The sequence below is a fragment of the Panulirus ornatus genome, chromosome 25, assembly GCF_036320965.1.
Source record: "Panulirus ornatus isolate Po-2019 chromosome 25, ASM3632096v1, whole genome shotgun sequence".
Lineage (NCBI taxonomy): Eukaryota > Metazoa > Arthropoda > Malacostraca > Decapoda > Palinuridae > Panulirus > Panulirus ornatus.
This window is the reverse complement of record NC_092248.1, coordinates 17,811,019-17,834,230: the sequence shown is the minus strand read 5'-3', so window position 1 is coordinate 17,834,230 and position 23,212 is coordinate 17,811,019. Positions and strand designations below refer to the sequence as shown.

At 41.2% G+C, this 23,212-nt stretch overlaps 1 protein-coding gene across 1 annotated transcript in view; it reads left to right on the top strand.

The window, feature by feature from the left end:
* LOC139757328 (FMRFamide receptor-like) overlaps positions 1–23,212 on the top strand; it is a 485,916-nt gene that overhangs the window by 408,860 nt on the left and 53,844 nt on the right. The window lies entirely within an intron of this gene.

Sequence of the window (23,212 nt, the reverse complement as noted above, 5' to 3'; positions counted from 1 at the left end):
TTTGATCGAGTGAGTAACGTAAGGGTAAGAGAGATGGGTGGAAATAAAAAGAGCGTGGTTGAGAGAGCAGAAGAGGGTGTTTTGAAGTGGTTTGGGCACATGGAGAGGATGAGTGAGGAAAGATTGACCAAGAGGATATATGTGTCGAAGGTGGAGGGAACAAGGAGAAGAGGGAGACCAAATTGGAGGTGGAAAGATGGAGTGAAAAAGATTTTGTGTGATCGGGGCCTGAACATGCAGGAGGGTGAAAGGAGGGCAAGGAATAGAGTGAATTGGAGCGATGTGGTATACCGGGGTTGACGTGCTGTCAGTGGATTGAATCAAGGCATGTGAAGCGTCTGGGGTAAACCATGGAAAGCTGTGTAGGTATGTATATTTGCGTGTGTAGACGTATGTATATACATGTGTATGGGGGGGGGGGTTGGGCCATTTCCTTTGTCTGTTTCCTTGCGCTACCTCGCAAACGCGGGACACAGCGGCAAAAAAAAAAAAAAAAAAATATATATATATATATATATATATATATATATATATATATATATATATATATATATATATATCCCTGGGGATAGGGGATTAAGAATACTTCCCACGTTTTCCCTGCGTGTCGTACAAGGGCACTAAAAGGGGAGGGAGCGGGGGGCTGGAAATCCTCCCCTCTCTTTTTTTTTAAATTTTCCAAAAGAAGGAACAGAGGGGGCCAGGTGAGGATATTCCAAAAAAGGCCCAGTCCTCTGTTCCTAACGCTACCTTGCTAACGCGGGAAATGGCGAATAGTTTAAAAAAAGAAAAAAAAAATATATATATATATATATATATATATATATATATATATATATATATATATATATATATATATATATATATATATATATATATATATGTATATATATATATATATATATATATATATATATATATATATATATATATATATATATATATATATATATATATATATATATATATATATATATATATATATATATTATCCCTGGGGATAGGGGATTAAGAGTACTTCCCACGTATTCCCTGCGTGTCGTAGAAGGCGACTAAAAGGGGAGGGAGCGGGGGGCTGGAAATCCTCCCCTCTCGTTTTTTTTTTAATTTTCCAAAAGAAGGAACAGAGAATTGGGCCAGGTGAGGGTATTCCCTCAAAGGCCCAGTCCTCTGTTCTTAACGGTACCTCGCTAATGCGGGAAATGGCGAATAGTTTGAAAGAAAAGAAAAGAAAATATATATATATGTATATATATATATATATATATATATATATATATATATATATATATATATATATATATATATATATATATATATATATATATATATATATATATATGTATATCAATTTTTTATCATTATACTTTGTCGCTGTCTCCCGTGTTAGCGAGGTAGCACAAGGAGACAGATGAAAAAATGGCCCAATCCACCCACATACTTATGTATATAAATACACGTCCACACACACACACATATACATACCTATACATCTCAATGTATACATATATATATATATATATATATATATATATATATATATATAATTTTATTTTTATTTATTTATTTTGCTTTGTCGCTGTCTCCCGCATTTGCGAGGTAGCGCAAGGAAACAGACGAAAGAATTGGCCCAACCCACCCCCATACATAATGTACATACACACACGCCCACACACGCAAATATACATACCTGTTCATCTCACTGTACACATATATATACACAAACAGACACATACATATATACCCATGCACACAATCACACTGTCTGCCCCCATTCATTCCCATCTCCACGTCGCCACACATGGAATACCATCCCCCTCACCCCTCATGTGTGCGAGGTATCACTAGGAAAAGACAACAAAGGCCTAATACGTTCACACCCAGTCTTCCGCTGTCACGTAATATTGCCCGAAACCACAGCTCCCTTTCCACATCCAGGCCCCACACAACTTTCCATGGATTATGTGTATATACATACACGTCCAAACACGCAAATATACATACCTACACAGTTTTCCATGGTTTACATCAGACGCTTCACATGCCCTGATTCAATCCACTGACAGCATGTCAACCCCTGTATACCACATCGATCCAATTCACTCTATTCATTGCCCTCCTTTCACTCTTCTGCATGTTCAGGCCCCGATCACACAAAAACTTTTTCACTCCATCTTTCCACCTCCAATTTGGTCTCCAACTTCTCCTCGTTCCCTCCACCTCCGACACATATATCCTCTTGGTCAATCTTTCCTCACTCATTCTCTCCATGTGCCCAAACCACTTCAAAACACCCTCTTCTGCTCTCTCAACCACGCTCTTTTTATTTCCACACATCTCTCTCACCCTTACGTTACTTACTCGATCAAACCACCTCACACCACACATTGTCCTCAAACATCTCATTTCTAGCACATCCACCCTCCTGCGCAAAACTCTATCCACAGCCCACGCCTCGCAACCATACAACATTGTTGGAACCACTATTAGTTCAAACATACCCATTTTTGCTTTACGAGATAATGTTCTCGACTTCCACACATTCTTCAAGGCTCCCAGGATTTTCGCCCCCTCCCCCACCCTATGATTCACTTCCGCTTCCAAGGTTGATCCGCTGCCAGATCCACTCCCAGATATCTAAAACGCTTCACTTCGTCCAGCTTTTCTCCATTCAAACTTACCTCCCAATTGACTTGACCCTCAACCCAACTGTACCTAATAACCTTGCTCTTATTCACATTTACTCTTAACTTTCTTCTTTCACACACTTTACCAAACTCAGTCACCAGCTTCTGCAGTTTCTTACATGAATCAGCCACCAGCGGTGTATCATCAGCGAACAACAACTGACTCACTTCTCAAGCTCACTCATCCACAACAGACTTTATACTTGCCCCTCTTTCCAAAACTCCTGCATTCACCTCCCTAACAACCCCATCCATAAACAAATTAAACAACTATGAAGACATCACACACCCCTGCCGCAAACCTACATTCACTGAGAACCAATCACTTTCCTCTCTTCCTACACGTACACATGCCTTACCTCCTCGATAAAAACTTTTCAATGCTTCTAACAACTTTCTTCCCACACCATATATTCTTAATACCTTCCATGGAGCATCTCTATCAAGTCTATCATATGCCTTCTCCAGATCCATAAATGCTACATACAAATCCATTTGTTTTTCTAAGTATTTCTCGCATACATTCTTCAAAACAAACACCTGATACACACATCCTCAACCACTTCTGAAACCACACTGCTCTTCCCCAATCTGATGCTCTGTACATGCCTTCACCCTTTCAATCAATACCCTCCCATATAATTTACCAGGAATACTCAACAAACTTATACCTCTGTAATTTGAGCACTCACTCTTATCCCCTTTGCCTTTGTACAATGGCACTATGCACGCATTCTGCCAATCCTCAGGCACCTCACCATGAGTCATACATACATTAAATAACCTTATCAACCAGTCAATAATACAGTCACCCCCTTTTTTAATAAATTCCACTGCAATACCATCCAAACCTGCTGACTTGCCGGCTTTCATCTTCCGCAAAGCTTTTACTAAATCTTCTCTGTTTACCAAATCAGTTTCCCTTACCCTCTCACTTTGCACACCACCTCGACCAAAACACCCTATATCTGCCACTCTATAATCAAACACATTCAACAAACCTTCAAAATACTCACTCCATCTCCTTCTCGCATCACCACTACTTGTTATCACCTCCCCATTTGCGCCCTTCACTGAAGTTCCCATTTGCTCCCTTGTCTTACTCACTTTATTTGCCTCCTTCCAGAACATCTTTTTATTCTCCCTAAAATTTAATGATACTCTGTCTCCCTAGCTGTCATTTGCCCTCTTTTTCACCTCTTGCACCTTTCTCTTGACCTCCTGTCTCTTTCTTTTATACATCTCCCACTCAATTGCATTTTTTCCCTGCAAAAATCGTCCAAATGCCTCTCTCTTCTCTTTCACTAATAATATTTCTTCTTCATCCCACTACTCACTACCGTTTCTAATCAACCCACCTCCCAATCTTCTCATGCCACAAGCATCTTTTGCGCAATCCATCACTGATTCTCTAAATACATCCCATGCCTCCCCCACTCCCTTTACTTCAATTGTTCTCACCTTTTTCCCTTCTGTACTCAGTCTCTCCTGGTACTTCCTCACACAGGTCTCCTTCCCAAGCTCACTTACTCTCACCACCCTCTTCACCCCAACATTCACTCTTCTTTTCTGAAAACCCATACAAATCTTCACCTTAGCCTCCACAATATAATGATCAGACATCCCTCCAGTTGCACCTCTCAGCACATTAACATCCAAAAGTCTCTCTTTCGCGCGCCTGTCAATTAACACGTAATCCAATAACGCTCTCTGGCCATCTCTCCTACTTACATACGTATAATTATGTATATCTCGCTTTTTAAACGAGGTATTCCCAATCACCAGTCCTTTTTCAGCACATGAATCTACAAGCTCTTCACCATTTCCATTTACAACACTGGACGCCCCATGTATACCAATTATTCCCTCAACTGCCAAATTACTCACCTTTGCATTCAAATCACCCATCACTATAACCCGGTATCGTGGATGAAAACCACTAACACACTCATTCAGCTGCTCCCAAAACACTTGCCTCTCACGATCTTTCTTCTCATGCCCAGGTGCATATGCACCAATAATCACCCATATCTCTCCATCAACTTTCAGTTTTACCCATATTAATCGAGAATTTACTTTCTTACATTCTATCACATACTCCCACATCTCCTGTTTCAGGAGTACTGCTACTCCTTCCCTTGCTCTTGTCCTCTCACTAACCCCTGACTTTACTCCCAAGACATTCCCAAACCACTCCTTCCCTTTACCCTTGAGCTTCGTTTCACTAAGCGCCAAAACATCCAGGTTCCTTTCCTCAAACATACTACTAATCTTTTTTTATTCACATCTTGGTTACATCCACACACATTTAGACACCCCAGTCTGAGCCTTCGATTAGGATATATATTAGCGAGAAGATGTGTGATACCTCCTGTGCTGGTTACAAGTCCGTACAAGAGTCACTGGGTGAGACTGAAGATTTGTCTCGCGCCCATTAAAGTGAGACTCAGGAACGGAGGACAATGTGGCCTGACAAACGATCTCGTTCAAGAAGGTTTCAGGCGGGCGACGAGGTGTTGCTTCAACTACAGCAGCTATATATAGATATATAGATATATATTTATATCTATTTTATATTTTACTTTGTCGCGGTCTCCCACCTTAGCCAGGTAGCGCAAGGAAACAGACGAAAGAATGGCCTAAACCACCCACATACACATGTATATACATACACGTCCACACACGCAAATATACATACCTATACACCTCAACGTAACCATATATATACACACACAGACATATAAATATATACACATGTACATAATTCATACTGTCTGCATTTATTCATTCCCATCGCTACCAAGCTACACATGAAAAAGCAACCCCCTCCCCCTTAATGTGCGCGAGGTGGCGCTAAGAAAAGAAAAGAAAGACCACATACGTTCAAACTCAGTCTCTAGCTGTCATATAATAATGCACCGAAACCACAGCTAGCTTTCCACATCCAGGCCCCACAGAACTCTCCATGGTTTACCCCAAACGCTTCATATGCCCTGGTTCAATCCACTGACAGCACGTCGACCCCGGTATACCACATCGTTCCAATTCACTCTATTCCCTGCACGCCTTTCACCCTCCTGTATGTTCAGGCGCCGATCACTCAAAATCTTTTTCACTCCATCTTTCCACCTCCAATTTCGTCTCCCACTTCTCGTTGTTTCTTTCACCTCTGACACATATATCCTCTTGGTCAATCTTTCCTCACTCCTTCTCTCCATGTGACCAAACTATATCAAAACACCCTCTTCTGCTAACTAAACCACACTCTTTTAATTACCACACATCTCTCTTACCCTATCATTTTTTACTCGATGAAACCACCTCACACCAAATATTGTCCTCACCATCTTATTTCCAGCACAACCACCCCCTCCGCACAACTCTATGTATAGCCCACGCCTTGCAACCATATAACATCGTTGGAATCACTATTCTTTCAAACATACCCATTTATGTTTTCCGAGATAATGTTTCTACTTCCACACATTCTTCAATGCTCCCAGAATTTTGGCCCCCTCCCCCACCGTATGATTCACTTCCGCTTCCATAGTTCCATCCGCTGCCAAATCCACTCCAAGATATCTGAAACACTTCAATTCCTCCACTTTTTCTCCATTCAAACTTACCTCCCAGTTGACTTGTCCTTCAACCCTTCTATACCTAATAACCTTGCTCTTATTCACACTTACTCTCAGGTTTCTTCTTTCGCACTCTTTACGAAACTCAGTCACAAGCTTCTGCACTTTCTCACATGAATCAGCCTCCAGCGCTGTATCATCAGCGAACAACAGCTGACTCACATCCCAAGCTCTGTCATCCACAAGAGACTGCATATTTGCCCCTCTTTCCAGAACTCTTGCATCACCTCCATAACAACCCCATCCATAAACAAATTAAACAACCATGGAGACATCACACACCCCTGCCGTAAACCTACATTCACTGAGAACCAATCACTTTCCTTTTCTCATGCACGTACACATGCCTTACATCCTGGATAAAAACTTTTCGCTACTTCTAACAATTTGTCTTCCATACCATATTTTCTTAATACCTTCCACAGAGCATCTCTATCAACTGTATCATTCGCCTTCTCCAGATCCATAAATGCTACATACAAATCCATTTGCTATTCTAAGTATTTCTCACTTACATTCTTCAAAGGAAACACCTGATCCACACATCCTCTACCACTTCTGAAACCACACAGCTCTTCCCCAATCTGATGCCCTGAACATGGCTTCACTCTCTCAATCAATTCCCTCCCATACAATTTCCCAGGTATACTCAGCAAACTTATACCTCCGCAATAGGAGCACTCACTCTTATCCTCTTTGCCTTTGTACAAAGGCACTATACAAGCATTCCGCCAATCCTCAGGCACCTTACCATGAGTCATAAATACATTTAATAACTTACCAACCAGTCAACAATATAGTCACCCCTTTTTTTAATAATTTCACTGCAATACCATCCAAACCTGCTGCCTTCCCGGCTTCCATGATCCGCAAAGGTCTTTGGGAGCAGCTTAGTGAGTGTGTTAGTAGTTTTGATGCACCAGACCGGGTTATTTAAATACAAAGGTGAGTAATGTGGCAGTTGAAGGAATAATTGGTGTACATGGGGTGTTCAGTGTTGTAGATGGAAATAGTGAAGAGGTTTTAGATTTATGTGCTGAAAAAGGACTGGTGATGGGAAGTACCTGATTTAAAATGAGAGATATACTTAAGTATACGTATGTAAGTAGGAGAGATGGCCAGCGAGCGTTATTGGATTACGTGTTAATTGATAGGCGCGGAAAAGAGAGACTTTTGATGTTAATATGCTGAGAGGTGTAACTGGAGGGATGTCTGATCATTATCTTGTGGAGGCGAAGGTGAATATTTGTAGAGGTTTTCAGAAAAGAAGAGAAAATGCTAGGGTGAAATGAGTGGCGACAATAAATGGACTTGGGAATGAGACTTGTGTGAGAAAGTACCAGGAGAGAATGAGCACAGAATGGAAAAAGGTGAGAACAAAGGACATCAGGGGAGTGTGGGAGGAATGGGTTGTATTTAGGGAGGAAGTGATGGCTTTTGCAAACGATTCTTCTAGCATGAGAAGCCTGGAAGGTGGGTAGATTAGAAAGGGTCGTGAGTCGGTGGATGAAGAAGTAAGATTATCAGTGAAAGAGAAGAATGAGGCATTCTGACGATTTTTGCAGGGAAATAATGCAAATGATTGGGAGATTTATAAGGGAAACGGGCGGGAGGTCAAGAGAAAGGTGCAAGAGGTAAAAAAAAAGGGCAAATGAGAGTTGGGGTAAGAGAGTATCATTAAATTTTAGAAAGAATAAAAAGATGGCTTGGGAGGAGTTAAAGAAAGTGTGTAAGACATAGGAATCAATGGAAACTTCAGTGAATGGGGCGAATGGGGAGGTGATACCAAGTAGTGGTGATGTGAAAGGAGGATGGACTGAGTATTTTATAGGTTTGTTGAATGTATCTGATGATAGAGTGGCAGACATACAGCGTTTTGGTCAAGGTGGTGTGCAAAGTAAGAGGGTTTGAGAGAATGATTTGGTAAACAGAGAAGAGGTAGTAAAAGCCTTGCAGAAGATGAAAGCCGGCAAGGCAGTGGGTTTGGATGGTGTTGCAGTGAAATTTATTAAAAAAGGGGGTGAGTGTATTGTTGACTGGTTGTTACTATATGTATGTATGACTCATGGTAAGGTGCCTGACGATTCTCGGATTGCTTGCATAGTGCTATTGTACGAAGGCAGAGGGGATAAAAGTCAGTGCTCAAATTACAGAGGAATATGTTTGTTGAGTATTACTTGGATATAATATAGGAGGGTATTGATAAAGAAGGTGAAGGCATTTACAGAGAAACAGACTGGGGAAGAGCAGTGTGGTTTCAGAAATGGTAGAGGGTATGTGGATCAGGTGCTTGCTTTGAGAAATATATGTGAGAAATACTTAGAAAAGCAAATGGATTTTTATGTAGCATTTATGGATCTGGAGAAGGCATATGATAGAGTTGATAGAGATGCTCTGTGGAAGGTATTAAGAATATATGGTGTGGGATTCAAGTTGTACCAAGCAGTGAGAGGTTTTTATCGAGGATGTAAGGCATGCGTACGTGTAGGAAGAGAGGAAAGCGATTGGCTCTCAGTGAATGTAGGTTTGCGGCAGGGGTGTGTGATGTCTCCATGGTTGTATAATTTGCTTATGGATTTGGCTATTAGAGAGGTAAACGCAAGAATTTTGGAAAGAGGGACAAGTATGAATTACGTTGTGGAGGAGAAAGCTTGGGAAGTGAGTCAGTTGTTGTTAGCTGATCATACAGTGCTGGTGGCTGATTCGTGTGAGAAACTGCAGAAGCTGGTGACTGAGTTTGTAAAGTGTGTGAAAGAAGAAAGCTGGGAGTAAATGTGAATAAGAGCAAGGACATTAGGTACAGTAGGGTTGAGGGGAAAGTCAATTGGGAGGTAAGTCTAAATGGTGAAAAATTGGAGAAGGTAATATGTTTTAGACATCTGCGAATGGATTTGGCAGCGGATGGAACCATGGACACACATCTCTCTTACCCTATTATTACTTACTCGATCAAACCACCTCACAAAACATATTGTCCTCAAACATCTCATTTCTAGCAAATCCACCCTCCTCCGCACAACTCCATCCATAACCCACGCCTCGCAACCATACAAAATTGTTGGAACCAGTACTCCTTCAAACATGACCATTTTTGCTTTCCGAGATAATGTTCTGGACTTCCACACATCCTTCAAGGCTCCCACAATTTTCACCCCCTCCCCCACTCTATGATTCACTTCCGCTTCCATGGTTCCATACCCTACCAAATCCACTCCCAGATCTAAAACACTTCACTTCCTCCAGTTTTTCTACATTCAAACTTACCTCCCAAATGACTTGACCCTCAACCCTACTGTACATAATAACCTTGCTCTTATTCACATTTCCTCTTAGATTTCTTCTTTCACAAACTTTACCAAATTCAGTCACCAGCTTCTGCAGTCTCTCACATGAATCAGCCACCAGCGTTGTATCATCAGCGAGCAACAACTGACTCAATTCCCAAGCTCTCTCATCCACAACAGACTCCATACTTGTCCCTCTTTCCAAAACTCTTGCAATCACCTCCCTAAAAACACCATGCATAAACAAATTATACAACCATGGAGACATCACACACCCCTGCCGCAAACCTACATTTACTGTGAACCTATCACCTTCCTCTCTCCCTACACGTACACATGCCTTACATGATCGATAAAAACTTTTCACTTCTTCTAACAACTTGTCTCCTACACCATATATTCTCAACACCTTCCACAGAGCATCTCTATCAACTCTATCATATGCCTTTTCCAGATCCATAAGTGCTACATATAAATCCATTTCCTTTTCTAAGTATTTGTCACATACATTCTTCAAAGCAAACACCTGATCCACACATCCTCTACCACTTCTGAAACCAAACTGCTCTTCCTCAATCTGATGCTCTGTACATGCCTTCACCATCTCAATCAATACCCTCTCATATAATTTTCCAGGAATACTCAACAAACTTATACCTCTGTAATTTGAGCACTCACCCTTATCCCGTTTGCCTTTGTAAAAGGCACTGCAAGCATTCCGCCAATCTTCAAGCACCTCACCATGAATCAAACATACATTAAATAACCTTACCAACCAGTCAACAATACAGTCACCCCCTTTTTTAATAAGTTCCATTGCAATACCATACAAACCCGCTGCCTTGCCTGCTTTCATCTTCCGCAAAGCTTTTACTACCTCTTTTCTGTTTATCAAATCCTTTTCCTTACCCTCTTACTTTGCACACCAACTCGACCAAAACACCCTATATCTGCCACTCTATCATCAAACAAATTCAACAAATCTTCAAAACACTCACTCTATCTCCTTCTAACATCACCACTACTTGTTATTACCTCCCCATTAGTCCCCTTCACTGAAGTTACCATTTGCTCCCTTGTCTTACGCACTTTACGTGCTTCCAAAACATTTTTTTATTCTCCCTAAAATTTCGTGATACTCTCCCACCATTTGCCCTCTTTTTCATCTCTTGCACCTTATTCTTGACCTCCTGCATCTTTCTTTTATACATCTTCCACTCATTTGCATTATTCCCCTGAAAAAATCGTCCAAATGCCTCTCTCTTCTCTTTCACTGACAATCTTACTTCTCCATCCTACCATATATAAATATATATATATATATATATATATATATATATATATATATATATATATATATATATATATATATATATATATATATATATATATATATATATATATATTTTTTTTTTTTTTTTTCTTTTTTTTGCTTTGTCGCTGTCCCCCGCTTTGCGAGGTAGCACAAGGAAACAGACGAAAGAAATGGCCCAACCCACTCCCATACACATGTATATACATACGTCCACACACGCAAATATACATACCTACACAGCTTTACATGGTTTATTGCAGACGCTTCACATGCCCTGATTCAATCCATTGACAGCACGTCAACCCCGGTATACCACATCGATCCAATTCACTCTATTCCTTGCCTTCCTTTCCCTCTCCTGCATGTTCAGGCCCCAATCACACAAAATCTTTTTCACTCCATCTTTCCACCTCCAATTTGGTCTCCCACTTCTCCTCGTTCCCTCCACCTCCGACACATATATCCTCTTGGTCAATCTTTCCTCACTCATTCTCTCTATGTGCCCAAACCATTTCAAAACACCCTCTTCTGCTCTCTCAACCACGCTCTTTTTATTTCCACACATCTTTCTTACCCTTACGTTACTTACTCGATCAAACCACCTTACACCACACATTGTCCTCAAACATCTCATTTCCAGCACATCCATCCTCCTGCGCACAACTCTATCCATAGCCCACGCCTCGCAACCATACAACATTGTTGGAACCACTATTCCTTCGAACATACCCATTTTTGCTTTCCGAGATAATGTTCTCGACTTCCACACATTCTTCAAGGCCCCCAGAATTTTCGCCCCCTCCCCCACCCTATGATCCACTTCCGTTTCCATGGTTCCATCCGCTGCCAGATCCACTCCCAGATATCTAAAACACTTTACTTCCTCCAGTTTTTCTCCATTCAAACTTACCTCCCAATTGACTTGACCCTCAACCCTACTGTACCTAATAACTTTGCTCTTATTCACATTTACTCTTAACTTTCTTCTTTCACACACTTTAACAGACTCAGTCACCAGCTTCTGCAGTTTCTCACATGAATCAGCCACCAGCGCTGTATCATCAGCGAACAACAACTGACTCACTTCCCAAGCTCTCTCATCCCCAACAGATTTCATACTTGTCCCTCTTTCCAAAACTCTTGCATTCACCTCCCTAACAACCCCATCCATAAACAAATTAAACAACCATGGAGACATCACACACCCCTGCCGCAAACCTACATTCACTGAGAACCAATCACTTTCCTCTCTTCCTACACGTACACATGCCTTACATCCTCGATAAAAGCTTTTCACTGCTTCTAACAACTTGCCTCCCACACTATATATTCTTAATACCTTCCCAAAGCATCTCTATCAACTCTATCATATGCCTTCTCCAGATCCATAAATGCTACATACAAATCCATTTGTTTTTCTAAGTATTTCTCGCATACATTCTTCAAAGCAAACACCTGATCCACACATCCTCTACCACTTCTGAAACCACACTGCTCGGGGTCTATCGGCTGTTTCCGAAGAACCTATGTGTTCTGTTCGGAAACAACCGATAGACCCCTGTTGCTCACCATAGTGAGACGAAGGGTATTCGAGTACTTAGTATTTCGAATAGTTGTTTCCTATTATACAGTCCCTTAGCCTAGCGGTTAGCATGCCTGCCTCTTGCACAAGGGGTCCCAGGTTCGATCCTGACTGATGGAGCTTTGTATGTTCTATGAAGGTGCGCGTTCATATACACTTTATTCGTATTCATATAACTCCGCGTTGTACAGTCAGGTTCGGTAAAACGCTCTCAGCTGGCTATGTGTTTCTGTTCGGAAACAACCGATAGTCCCCGTTGCTCACCATAGTGAGACGAAGGGTATTCGAGTACTTAGTATTTCGAATAGTTTTTTCCTATTATACAGTCCCTTAGCCTAGCGGTTAGCATGCCTGCCTCTTGCACAAGGGGTCCCAGGTTCGATCCTGGCTGATGGAGCTTTGTATATATATATATATTTATATATATATATATATATATATATATCGTTTAACAAACATTTGTATATACGCGAAACCAGAGCTCCCTATCCGCATCCAGGCCCTTGAGACCTTTCCATTGTTTAGCCCAGATGTTTCACATGCCTGCTTATTTCCATAGACGTCATGATGACCTAATTATACCTTATCATTCCATTTCAATCTATTTCGTTCTTGTTTTTCACTTAGCGTCATTTTCAGGGCCAGGTCCCTCAACATCTTTTTCTCTCATTCTTTCCTCCACCAATCTTGTCTCTCGATTCTCCATGTTCCCTCCACCTCTCTCTATATATGCTGTTTGTCAACTATTTTGTCACTCATTCTTTCCTCTTGTCTAAACTATTTCAAATGACCTTCTTTTACTCTCTCATAACCACACTCTTTTCGTTACAACGTATCTCCCTTACCCTTTCATTATTTACACAATCAAACCACCTTAAACCACCCAGTGTCCATAAACATTTTATTTCGAACACATCCGCCAACCTCCGTACAACTCTATCTATAGCCCATAACTCACAAGCATATAATTTTGTTGGAAATAATATTCCCTTAAATATACCCATCTTTGCTCTTCGAGCTAAAGTTATCTCTTTCCACACATTTTTTCATCGCTTCCAGAACATTTGCTCCCTCCCTCATCCTATGACTCACTTCTCCTTCAATGAATTCATCTGTTGCCAACTTTAATCTCAGATATCTATAACACTTAACTTCCTCCAATTTCTTTTTCATTCAAACTTACATCCCAATTAACTTGTCACTCAATTCTGCTGAACCTAATAACCTTGCTCTTATTCACATTTACTCTCATTTTTTTTCTTTTAAACATTTTTCCAAACCGAGTTTCCAACTTCTGCTGTTTCTCACTCGAATCAGCCACCAATGTTATTATATCATCAGCAAACAATAACCGACCTACTTCCTAGGTCCTCTCACGGCATTGTCGGCCCGCTGTCTAAGACTTGAATTTACATCTCTCACCAACTCGTCCGTAAACAAATTAATCAACCATGTTGGCATTACACATCCCTGCCGCAGATCGACCTTAAACTGGAACCAATCACTCTCCTCTTCCTTTGATAAAAATAAGCTTCTCTGCTTCTAAAAGCTTGCCTACCACACTATATATTGTTAAGACCTTCCACAAAGCATCTCTATCAACCATGCCATATGACTCTTCCAGAAACATAATTGCCACATACAAACCTATCTGTTTTTCTAAGTATTTCTCAAATACATTCTTCAAAGGAAACACATGATCCACACACCCTTTACCAATTCAGAAACCCCACTGCTTCTCCCCGAGTCTGGTGCTCTGTACATGCCATTACCCTTTCAATCAGTACCCTCTCATACAATAAACCAGGTATAATCAACAAGCTTATACCTCTGCAGTTTGAACACTTACGTTCATACCCTGTGCGTGAGACACGATGCCCACATAGAGTGAATATCTTTTTTAACCAATGAGCAACACTGTCACTCCATTTCATTTTCCTGAAGACTTTCACCACTTCTCTCTTCACCAAACCACTCACCATGACTCTCACGTAGCATACCACTCCAGCAAAACACCCTACTTCTGCCACTCTATCATGAAGCACATTAAACAGTCTTTCATAATACTTGCCCGATCTCTACCTGAATCCATCAGTGCTTGTTATCACTCCCTTTTTGCCACCTTCACCGATATTCCCATCCGTTCTCTGCTCTTTCGCACATGATTTACATCCTTCTAAAAAATCTTTTTATTCTCCTCAGATTTAATGAAATGCTCTCGACCCAGTTCTTAGTTGCCCTCTTTTTCAACCCCAGCAATTTCTGTTGACCCCTTACCGCTTTATCTCATACATCTAATAATTTGTACTCCACGTCGACACCATTGTTTATATCAAAGCCACTAATCCTGGACACTGAATGGCAAGAGTGAGTGCCCGTAGCGGTATCAGGATTCCACCATGAATACTTACATCTGAAGCTCTGTCTAGCTGCTCGTCTTGGACCTCTACCAATCAAGAACTAGACACCTGCAGGGATAGTATAGAGAGAAGCACACAACAACAAAACCAAACTAGGCCTTCAAGTCCATTTCGAAGAAACTGGATGAACGTATGATGAAGGGCATAATCAAAAAGAGACCTGAGACCTAGAAATAACAATCAAAAAATAGATTATTCAATCGATAATCAGAACAAAAAAAAATATCACATTACTTGTTTAAAATAACCCATCACCAAGACCAGCGACATTCCAGAGGAGTCATGTCCCATACAAATTCCAATACCCACACGAGGACTGAACGCCCCGTAAATCATATATATACACGACCACCAGTGAATTTTCCCATCTTTCGTGTTATTGACAAAGTGGGAGCCAAAAAACAACAAAGAAAAACCTGAGATTCTTAAAACACGACTCTCACGAGAAAGATATTCGAGAAGGGAACGTCCATATCAGACACTTCAACCGAACTTCAGATGCTCAAGGCCCACTACACCAAGGAGAGACTGATCACCTTCTTGTGTTACAGAGAGCTCGACATCTAGCCTGTCCCACCGAAAACAGAAGGAGAACTGGTGCTATCATGTAACAGCACGCCCCGCTGACGTGAGATGGGTAGCTTTCATTGATCAGACAAGGTAGTAACAACCTACCGAAATAATCTCATGTGGGTCAATAAATATTCTTTGGATTTTCGAATTATACATATATATATATATATATATATATATATATATATATATATATATATATATATATATATATATATATATATATATATATATATATATATATATATATATATATATATATATATATATATATATATATATATATATATATATATATATATATATATATATATATATATATATATATATATATATATATATATATATATATATATATATTATTTGTATTCATTTCTTTTACTTTGTCGCTGTCTCCCGCGTTTGCGAGGTAGCTCAAGGAAACAGACGAAAGAAATGGCCCAACCCACCCCCATACACATGTATATACATACACGTCCACACACGCAAATATACATACCTATACATCTCAATGTACACATATATATACACACACAGACACATACATATATACCCATGCACACAATTCACACTGCCTTTATTCATTCCCATCGCCACCTCGCCACACATGGAATACCATCCCCCTCCCCACTCATGTGTGCGAGGTAGCGCTAGGAAAAGATAACAAAGGCCACATTCGTTCACACTCAGTCTCTAGCTGTCATGCAATAATGCCCGAAAGCACAGCTCCCTTTCCAAATCCAGGCCCCACACAACATTCCATGGTTTACCCCAGACGCTTCACATGCCTTGATTCAATCCACTGACAGCATGTCAACCCCGGTATACCACATCGATCCAATTCACACTATTCCTTGCCCGCCTTTCACCCTCCTGCATGTTCAGGCCCCGATCACTCAAAATCTTTTTCACTCCATCTTTCCACCTCCAATTTGGTCTCCCACTTCTCGTTCCCTCCACCTCCGACACATATATCCTCTTGGTCAATCTTTCCTCACTCATTCTCTCCATGTGCCTAAACCATTTCAAAACACCCTCTTCTGCTCTCTCAACACGCTCTTTTTATTTCCACACATCTCTCTAACCCTTACATTACTTACTCGATCAAACCACGTCACACCACACATTGTCCTCAAACACCTCCTTTCCAGCACATCCACCCTCCTGCGCACAACTCTATCCATAGCCTACGCCTCGCAACCATACAACATTGTTGGAACCACTATTCCTTCAAACATACCCATGTTTACTTTCCGAGATAATGTTCTCGACTTCCACACATTCTTCAAGGCTCCCAGGATTTTTGCCCCCTCCCCCACCCTATGATTCACTTCCGCTTCCATGGTTCCATTCGCTGACAGATCCACTCCCAGATATCTAAAACACTTTACTTCCTCCAGTTTTTCTCCATTCAAACTTACCTCCCAATTGACTTGACCCTCAACCCTACTGTACCTAATAACCTTGATCTTATTCACATTTACTCTTAACTTTCTTCTTTCATACACTTTACCAAACTCAGTCAACAGCTTCTGCAGTTTCTTACATGAATCTGCCACCAGCGCTGTATCATCAGCGAACAACACCTCGCCACACATGGAATACCATCCCCCTCCCCCTCATGTGTGCGAGTGTAGCGCTAGGAAAAGATAACAAAGGCCCCATTCGTTCACACTCAGTCTCTAACTGTCATGCAATAATGCCCGAAACCACAGCTCCCTTTCCACATCTAGGCACCACACAACTTTCCATGGTTTACCCCAGACGCTTCATATGCCCTGATTCAATCCACTGACAGCATGTCAACCCCGGTATACCACATCGATCCAATTCACTCTATTCCTTGCCCGCCTTTCATCCTCCTTCATGTTCAGGCACCGATCACACAAAATCTTTTGTTGTATGGTTGCGAGGCGTGGGCTATGGATAGAGTGGTGCGCAGGAGGGTTGATGTGCTGGAAATGAGATGTTTGAGGACAATGTGTGGTGTGAGGTGGTTTCATCGAGTAAGTAATGTAAGGGTAATAGAGATGTGTGGAAATAAAAAGAGCGTGGTTGAGAGAGCAGAAGATGGTGTTTTGAAATGGTTTGGGCACATGGAGGGAATGAGTGACGAAATATTGACCAAGAGGATAGATATGTCGGAGGTGGAGGGAACGAGGAGAAGTGGGAGACCAAATTTGAGGTGGAAAGATGGAGTGAAAATGATTTTGAGTGTTCGGGGGGTGAACATGCAAGAGGGTGAAAGGCGGGCAAAGAATAGAGTGAATTGGATCCGTGTGGTATACCGGGGTTGACGTGCTGTCAGTGGATTGAATCAGTGCATGTGAAGCGTCTGGTGTAAACCATGGAAAGTTGTGTGGAGCCTGGATGTGGAAAGGGAGCTGTGGTTTCGGGCATTATTGCATGACAGCTAGAGAGTGAGTGTGAACGAATGAGGCCTTTGTTTTCTTTTCCTCGCGCTACCTCGCACACATGAGGGGGAAGGGGGTTGGTATTCCATGTGTGGCGAGATGGCGATGGGAATGAATAAAGGCAGACAGTGTGAATTGTGGGCATGGGTATATATGTATGTGTCTGTGTGTGTATATATATGTGTACATTGAGATGTATAGGTATGTATATTTGCGTGTGTGGACATGTATGTATATACATGTGAATGGGGGTGGGTTGGGCCATTTCTTTCGTCTGTTTCCTTGCGCTACCTCTCAAACGCGGGAGACAGCGACAAAGCAAAATAAAAAAAATAAAAAATAAAATAATGCCATTGTACAAAGTCAAGGGGATAAAAGTGAGTGCTCAAAATACAGAGGTATAAGTTTGTTGAGTATTCCTTGGAAATCTTATGGGAGTGTATTGATTGAGAGAGTGAAGGCATTTACAGAATATCAGATTGGGGAAGAGCAGTGTGGTTTCAGAAGTGGTAGAGGATGTGTGGATCAGGTGTTTGTTTTGAAGAATGTATGTGAGAAATACTTAGAAAAGCAAAGGGATTTGTATGTAGCATTTATGCGTCTGGAGAAAGCATATGGTAGAGTTGATACATATTCTCTCAGGAAGGAATTAACAATATATGGTGTGGGAGGCAAGTTGTTAGAAGCAGTGAAGAGTTTTTATCGAGGATGTAAGACATGTACACGTGTAGGAAGAAAGAGAGTGATCGATTCTCAGTGAATATAGGTTTGCGGCAGGGGTGTGTGATGTCTCCATGGTTGTTTGATTTGTTTATGGATAGGGTTGTTGGGGAGGTGAATGCAAGAGTTTTGAAGAGGGGCAAGTATGCCGTCTGTTGTGGATAAGAGAGCTTGGGCAAGTGAGTCAGATGTTTTCCTTATCGTAGAACGCTGGTGGCTGATTCGTGTGAGCAACTGCAGAAGGTGGTGACTGAGTTCGGTAAAGTGTGTGAAAGAAGAAAGCTGAGAGTAAATGTGAATAAGAGCATGGTTATTAGGTACAGTAGTGTTGAGGGACAAGTCAATTGGGAAGTAAGTTTGAATGGAGAAAACCTGGAGGAAGTGAAGTGTTTTAGATATCTGGGAGTGGATTTGGTAGCTGATGAAACCATGGAAGCGGAAGTTAATCATTGGGTGGGGGAGAGGGCGAAAGTTCTGGGAGCCTTGAAGGATGTGTGGAAGTCGGTAACATTATCTCGGAATAAAAAAAAATGGGTATTTTTGAAAGAACAGTGGTTCCAACAATGTTATATGGTTGAGATGTGTCGGTTATAGACAAATTTGTGCGAAGGAGGGTGGATGTGCTGGATATGAGATGTTTGAGGACAATATATGGTGTGAGGTGGTTTGATCGAGTAAGTAAGAACAACGTAAGAGAGATCTGTGGTAATAAAAAGAGTGTGGTGAAGAGGGCAGGAGAGTGTTTTGAAATGATTTGGTCACATAAAGAGAATGAGTGAGGAAAGATTGACCAAGAGGATATATGTGTCAGAGATGGAGGGAACGAAGAGAAGTGAGAGACAAAATTGGAGGTGGGAAGATTGAATGAAAAATATTTTGAGTGATCGGGGCCTGAACATGCAGGAGGGTGAAAGGCGGGCAAGGAATATAGTGAATTGGAACAATGTGGTATGCCTGGGTCGACTTGTTGTCAATGGATTGAACCAGAGCATGTGAAGCGTCTTGGGTAAAACATGGAAAGTTCTGTGGGGCCTGGATATGGAAAGGGAGCTGTGGTTTCGGTGCATTATTACATGACAGCTAGAGCCTGAGTGTGAACTGATGTGGCATTTGTTGTCTTTTCATAGCGCTACCTCTCGTAAATGAAGGGGGAGGGGGTTGTTATTGTTATTTCAACTGTGGCGGGGTGGCGATGGGAATTGATAAAGGTAGTTTCAATTATGTACATGTGTAATATGTATATGTCTGTGTGTGCATATGTATATATATATACCTTGAGATGTATAGGTATATATATTTGCGTATGTGAATATGTGTGTTTATACATGGGTATGTGGGTGGGTTGGGCTATTTTGTCTCCCACTTCTCCTCGTTCTTTCCACCTCTGACACATATATCCTCTTGGTCAATCTTTCCTCACTCATTCTCTCCATATAACCAAACTACTTCAAAACACCCTCTTCTGCTCTTTCAACCACACTCTTTAAATTACCACACATCTCTCTTACCCTTTCATTACTTACCCGATCAAACCACCTCACACCATATATTATCCTCAAACATCTCATTTCTAGCACATCCACCATCATTCGCACAATTCTATCCATAGCCCACGCCTTGCAACCATATAAAGTTGTTGGAACCACTATTCCTTCAAATATATCCGTTTTAGCTTTCCGAGATAATGTTCTCGACTCCCACAAATTCTTCAACGCTCCCACAACTCTCGCTCCCTCCCCACCCTATGATTAACTTCCGCTTCCATGGTTCCATCCGCTGCGAATTCCAATCCCAGATATCTAACACACTTCACTTCCTCCAGTTATTCTCCATTTAAACTTACCTTCCAATTGACTTGTCCCTCAACCCTATTGTACCTAATGACCATGCTTTTATTCACATTTACTCCTAGCTTTCTTCTTTCACACACTTTACCAAACTCAGTCACCAGCTTATGCAGTTTCTCTCTCGAATCAGCCACATGCGCTGTATCATCAGCAAACAACAGCTGGTTCAATTCCCATGCTCTCTCATCCACAATAGACTGCAAACTTGCCCCTCTTTCCAAAAGTCTTGCATTTATCTCACTGACAACCCCATCAATAAACAAATTAAACAACCTTGGAACATCACACACCCCTGCTGAAAACCTGCATTCGCTGAGAACCAATCACTTTCCTCTCTTCCTACACGTACACATGCCTAACATCCTCGTTAAAAACTTTTCACTACTTCTAACAACTTGGTTCCTCCAACATATATTTCTAATACATTTCACAGAGCATCTCTATCAGTTCTATCATATGCCTTTTCCAGATCCATGAAAGCTACATACAAATCCATTTGCTTTCCTAAGTATTTCTCACATGCATTCTTCAAAGCAGACACCTGATCTATACATCATTTACCACTTCTGAAACCACACTGCTCCTCCTCAATCTGATGCTCTGTACATGCCTTCACAATGCAAGCATTCCGCCAATCCTCAGGCACCTCACCATGAGTCACACATACATTAAATAACCTTACCAACCAGTCAACAATACAATCACCCCCCCCCCCCTTTTTTAATATAAACCACTGCAATACTATCCGAACCCGCTGTCTTGCTACCTCTTCTTTGTTCACCAAATCATTCTCCCTAACCGCTCTCACTTTTAACACGACTTCAACCAAAATCCAACCAAAACACCCTATATCTGCCACTCTATCATCAAACGCATTCAACAAACCTCCAAGATACTCACGCCATCTCATTCTCACATCACCACTAATTGTTACCACCTTCACATTAGCCCCCTTCACTGAAGTTCCCATTTGTTCAATTGTCTTACGCACTTTATTTACCTCCTTTCAAAACATCTTTTTATTCTCCCTAAAATTTAATAATACTCTATCACCCCAATTCTCATTTGCCCTCTTTTTCACCGCTTGCACCTTTCTCTTGACCTCATGCCGCTTTCTTTTATACATATCTCACTCATTTGCATTATTTCCCTGCTAACATCGTCCAAATGCCCCTCTATTCTCTTTCAGTAACAATCTTACTTCATCCCACCACTCACTACCATTTCTAATCTGTCCACCTCCCACGCTTCTCATGCCATAAGCATCTTTTGCGCAAGCCATCACTGCTTCCCTAAATACATCCCATTCCTCCCCCACTCCCCTGACGTCCTTTGTTCTCACCTTTTTCCATTCTTTACTCAGTCTGTCTTGGTAATTCCTCACACAAGTCTCCTTCCCAAAATCACTTACTCTTACCACTCTTTTCACTCCAACATTGGCTCTTCCTTTCTGAAAACCTCTACAAATCTTCACTCCTACTTACATATGTATACTTATGTATATATCTCTTTTTAAACCAGGTATTCCCAATCGCCATTCCTTTTTCAGCACATGAATCCACAAGCTCTTCACCATTTCCATTTATAACGCTGAACAGCCCATGTACACCAATCATTCCCTCAACTGCCACATTACTCAACTTTGCATTCAAATCACCCATCACATTAACCCTGTCTCGTGCATCAAAAGAACTAACACACTCACTCACACGTTCCCCAAACACTTACCTCTCATGATGTTTCTCCACATGCCCTGGTACATATGCGCCAATGATCACCCATCTCTCTCTTCACTTTTACCCATATCAATCTAGAGTTTACTTTCTTACAGTCTCTCACATACTACCCCTACTCCTGTTTCAGGAATAGTGCTACTCCTTCCCTTGCTCTTGTCCTCTCACTAACCCCTGATATTACTACCTAGATATTCCCATATATATATATATAATATATATATATATATATATATATATATATATATATATATATATATATATATATATATATATATATATATATATATATATATATATATATATATATATATATTCCTCGCGTGTCGTAGAAAGCGACTAGAGGGGACGGGAGCGGGGGGCCAGAAATCCTCCCCTCCTTGTATTAACTTTCTAAAATGGGAAACAGAAGAAGGAGTCACGCGGGGAGTGCTCATCCTCCTCGAAGGCTCAGAGTGGGGTGCCTAAATGTGTGTGGATGTAACCAAGATGTGAAAAAAGGAGAGATAGGTAGTATGTTTGAGGAAAGGAACCTGGATGTTTTGGCTCTGAGTGAAACGAAGCTCAAGGGTAAAGGGGAAGAGTGGTTTGGAAATGTCTGGGGAGTAAAGTCAGGGGTTAGTGAGAGGACAAGAGCAAGGGAAGTAGTAGCAATACTCCTGAAACAGGAGTTGTGGGAGTATGTGATAGAGTGTAAGAAAGTAAATTCTCGATTAATATGGGTAAAACTGAAAGTTGATGGAGAGAGGTGGGTGATTATTGGTGCATATGCACCTGGGCATGAGAAGAAAGATCAAGAGAGGCAAGTGTTTTGGGAGCAGCTGAATGAGTGTGTTAGTGGTTTTGATGCACGAGACCGGGTTATAGTGATGGGTGATTTGAATGCAAAGGTGAGTAATGTGGCAGTTGAGGGAATAATTGGTATACATGGGGTGTTCAGTGTTGTAAATGGAAATGGTGAAGAGCTTGTACATTTATGTGCTGAAAAAGGACTGATGA